This window comes from Amblyomma maculatum, chromosome 5 (assembly GCF_055883805.1).
Source record: "Amblyomma maculatum isolate TAMU_Amacu chromosome 5, ASM5588380v1, whole genome shotgun sequence".
Lineage (NCBI taxonomy): Eukaryota > Metazoa > Arthropoda > Arachnida > Ixodida > Ixodidae > Amblyomma > Amblyomma maculatum.
The window spans coordinates 14993643-14998743 of NC_139348.1; positions in this window are offsets into that span (position 1 = coordinate 14993643).

Here is a 5101-nt window from a genome sequence, read left to right on the forward strand (position 1 = left end):
TTTTAGGTGAAAGCACATTCTGTGAGCTAGCTCCCAGTCAGAGGGACGTGCAGTAATGCTTTACATGATGCAAGTGACCCTTGTAAAGCCGATTAGGCCTGCAAACGAACGGTTGTATACACGCGTATACCTTGATTCCGTGCGCGTCTACGACGGTGCGCTGGCTGCAGAAGGGCACGCAACAACATGCTGGCATCATTCCGAATAGAGCTTGGAGCTAACAACGACTGTTGTGATGTTAAAAAATGAAACAATCGCTTGTGAGCATTCCAATGCACCATTCGGTGCATGCACGGGTTCTACGAAGGCGCGCGTTGACAGTGTACTCGATGGGAGGCGCGGGAGGACTGAGCAAAACATGGCCGCCGCGCACAGTTTCTGTTTCTTTCACTAGATGGCGCTAACTTTTGTAAAGCCTCTATTCTCGCAGTACACATCCCAATCACAGTAGCTGTGTTGCCATCAGCAACACGAACGGTAGATGAGGAAGCGGGTGTGAGGACTTTGTTGAGGCGTTGACGGAGCGAGGAACTGAGGACGGAAATGTGGGCGCCAGTGTCAATAAGGGCAGAAACTGAGACTCCGTCCACAAAAATGTCAATGAGGTTACGTCTGGGTGCGAGGGTCAGTTCCGAGTTGACAGTCCGGGTCGGTAATGCAGCGTCACTCCCGGGCGCTGCACTCGCTAGTTTCCCGTGTGGGCGCCGGCGTATGATGGGGAGGAGTTTCGACGAGGCAGCGGTGAACGAGATCGACGAGACCGTGGAAATGGAGATCGGCTGTGACGGACACTTGAGACGGCTTCGGTGTGAGGTTCATCTGGGTGAGCAGGGAAGTGTCCACGTCCATCATATGCGGGACGGAGCTGTTCAGGTTGGGCAGGGAAGCGTCGAGGTCCGTAGTAGTACCGATGGTCAGCTTTGTAATAAGAACGAGGGGTGGGGAAGGTGCGACCGCGGCAATAACGGGAAGTGTGGCCGGCTCGACAGCAAATAAAACAAATTGGCCTGTCATCTGAGGTGCGCCACTCTGCAGGATTGCGATTAACGTAGCGACGTGGGGGAGCTTGGCTAGTGGTTGCAGCAGCCACTACAGGAACAGGATGCGATGGTGACGAGGGCGGTACGGGGTTGGAGGAAAGACCGACGTTGGCAAGTTCCTGTCGGACAACAGCCTGTATCATGGCCACGGTGTCAGGCACTGGAGATGGGAATGGTGCAGGAGCTAATGCCTCGAGCTCTCGCCTGACGATCCGAGTCATTGTTGAGGACTGAGAAGGCTGTTGCAGAGGAGCCAGATCATCGCAGGATGATGTGGCTGCCGTGTTTGAAAGGCGCTCAAAGCGATGTACCAGGCGTCGTTGTTTAGCCTGCTCGAATCTTCGGCAAACTTGAAGCACCGACTCGGCAGTAGAGCAATCCATGCAGAAGAGGATGTTGAACGCGTCGTCTGCGATGCCCTTGAGGATGTGCCCTACCTTTTCACTTTCCAGCATGGAGCTGATCGCCTTGCGACACAACGCGAGCACATCTTGAATGCAGGCCAGGTAGGACTCCGTGGTGGATTGGGCGCGAAACGAAAATTCGGTTTTGGCTGCGAGAGCCCGTCCAATGGGCTTCCCGATCAAGTCGTGAAGCTTTTGCTTGCAAATTTCCCCGGTCACCAGCTCGCGCTCGTGATTTTGAAACCATGTGTGAGCGGTTCCCGCCAAATAGAATATCAGATTGGCCAGCATGATGGTCGCGTCCCAATGATTGTTCCGGCTGCATCGCTCGTATTCATCCACCCAGTCGTCAACATCTGTCTTGTCTTCGCCATTGAAGATGGGAGGGTGGCGGATTTTTGTGAGGACGAGTGGTTGCGACGATGTTGTTGCGGTGGTAGGAGCTGCCTCAGGGGTCATAGTGGCCGTTGTTGACGTTGTGATCCCAGGTAGGTGGCGGCCGTTGCGCAAATCCAGCTTTCGGCTGCTTAAATGGATTTATGTGTGCACACGGGGATCTTTGGTCACCTCCACCAAGATGATACGTGGCAAGGTTAGTGCACGAAGGTTAGTCCAGGACGACGAAGCACACAAAGCACAGAATCACAGCAGCGGTAACCTTCTTCTAGCACTAAACGTTGCTACCACTTTGTCGTCTTCTGTGTCACTGTTTCTGATCGTTGTCTTCTTTAACATCCAGCGATGCAGGGCATATATGTCACAATATATATATATATATATATATATATATATATATATATATATATATATATATATATATATATATATATATATATATATATATATATATATATATATATATATATATATATTGCAGTGTGCTAATCTTCGTCGTTATAGCCACTGGCATGCACACTATGCTGGCGCGCCCGAAGACGAAGAAGTTGGTCGCTGTCTTCGTGGTTCGCTACGCCTGAGGCTCTGCTGCAAGTTCTTCTGAGCAGCTGGAGCTATCTGGTTCGCCTGAATAAACACACCCATACAATTAGTGGTGTTGCTGGGTACGTTCCCATCCACCCTGGAACTAGGAAGCCGCACATTGCCCTCTGCGTCCAACATGCCGGTAGAGACCACCTCGAAGTCACCGCCCATCTCGATCACGGTCCTGATTTCTGGCATTCTACGACAGCGTGCCACATGCCTCTCCAGGTGTATGGCCGACCAAGACATCAAAGATTGGTTGTCGGCGTATGCGCGTGGCAGCAATTGAAACAAATGGGACCACTGTCAAGTAAGTAACGCCATCTTCTATCTCACTGACGTGGCGAACCTCTGGTTTCATAACCATGAGGCAGAGCTCCTATCTTGGTTTGCATTTAAGAAGAAATTTGCGGAAGTGTTCGGTCGTCCTGCAATTCGAAAGCTCCGAGCAGAGCAGCGGTTACGTGAGCGCACTCAGCATGCTGAAGAGACCTTCACCAGTTATGCTGAAGACAGCGTTCACCTGTACAAACCTGTCAACGCACTAACGTCCGAAGCGGATAAAATCAGAAACATCCTGAAAGCCATCTCTGAGGACGCTTGACAGATGCTGTGGGCGAAAAATCCTGCAACCGTCAGTGACATGATCAAACTTTGTCAGAGCTACGGAGAGCTCCGGAAGCAGCGCGCTTCTACACGGCGGTCCAATGTTTGCGATGACACCATCTCTACACTATCCTTAGACGGTACTACTCCATCAGAGGACAGTCCTTCGATTACACAAATCAAAGCCTTTGCTCGTGAAAGAGTCGCCCGCCAGCTGTCCCTGATTCAAGTACAAGATGCTGGCCGCCTTGTTAGTGACGTGGCTCCGTCTTTGGCCCCTACCATATGGCATGTCGTGCAAGACCACATCGCTGACGTACTGCCGCTTAAAACTTACAAGTTTAGACCATGTTGTTTTAAAGGACGGCATTGTCCCCGATCCCACTAAACTTCGTGTAGTTGAGAGTTTCCGAAGCCAACCTCCCTGAAGCAACTCCGCATCTTTATCGGTCTCTGTTCTGCTTTCAATGTTTCATCTTGAATTTCGCATCTACCATGCATCGCCCCTCTGACCCAGCTGCTTGCCGGCTGCTCCGACCTTTTCGCCTGGATGCCAGCCTGCGACACCGCTTTCGACACTTTACGCCGCCTTTTGGTTTCGCCTCTCATTCTCCGCCACTTTGATGCCAACTACATCCACGGAGACTCACAGCGACGCCAGCGGTATCGGGCTCGGTGCCGTCCTCACGCAGCGAAAGCCTGGTTTCAGCGAGTATGTGGTGGCATACGCCAGCCGAACCTACACGAAAGCGGAGTGTAATTATTCTGTAACAGAAAGAGAATGTTGGCCCATTGATCATCATGCTTTGTGCTGGCTGCCTTCTCTGGAAGACCCATCCCGTCGCCTTGCTCGCTGAGCTCTTCGTCTCCAGGATTATGGCATTCATGTCATTTATCGACCAGGCCTGAAACATACGGACGCCAACGCTCTTTACCGCTCGCCATTGCCTAGCGCTTCCTCGTCTGACCACATCTGCCATTATGATTTCTTGTCGCTTGCCACTGTCGACATGACCATCGAACACTGGAATGACCCGTGGATCAGTACACTTTCGGACTTTCAAGTTGTACTGCTGGTCATTCAACCAGAGCACTCGTCCGCCAAGCCCACCACACCTCTATTCGTACGGCCTGCTCTTCACCGCAATTATTTGCTCGACAGGCGGAAATTGCTCTTAGTTATCCCACGTCATCTCCGCGCCGACATTTGCGCTGCTTTCCATGCCGACCCGCAGTGTGCCCATGGTGGCATATTCAAAACCTTCACGTGCCGCCGTCTATGATTTTACTGGCGTAGAATATACCGCTTTGTACGGCGTTTCGTACGTGCTTGGCAGTCTTGGCAACGCCGAAACACTCCTAACAGGTCCCCTGCTTCGTTGCAGCCGTTACCCTGTGCTGCCCGTCCGTTTGACCGCGTTGGCATAGACCTCTATGGCCCTCTTCCTACTACTCCCGCTGGCAACCGCTGGATTATCGTGGATGTAGATCATCTTACTCACTACACTGAAACATCACCGTTACCCTCCGTCTCTGCATGAGACGTCGCTTCATTTCTTCTCAAGAACATGATGCTTCTCCACGGGACCCCCAAAGAACTACTCAGCGACCGCGCGAGAGTTTTCTTGGTCGACGCTCTTGAGGCCCTGCTGAAAGAATGTCGCATCATTCACCGCACCGCTACTTGTTCCCACCCTCAGACTAATGGCCTGACAGAACGCTTCAACCGCACTATGAGTTTTACGTGAACGACGCTCATTCCATCTGGGACCAGGTCCTTCCCTTCGTAAGCTACACGTATAACACTGCGACACAGACCACCACTGAATTCTCCCCCTTCTTTCTTACGGGTTAGAGCCAACTTGCACCATGAACACCCTTCTTCTCTACCGCCCTGATGTTTCTGAATCCACGCCACTCACGGACGCCGCCCACCATGCAGAAGAATGTGGGTATCTCGCCCGTTCGCTTAAAACAGAACACCACTGGCAACAAAAACACCACCCTGACACCTGCAAAGCTTCTTCATATTCCCCTAACTGTCTGGTGTGGATCTGTGTCCCGGCCACA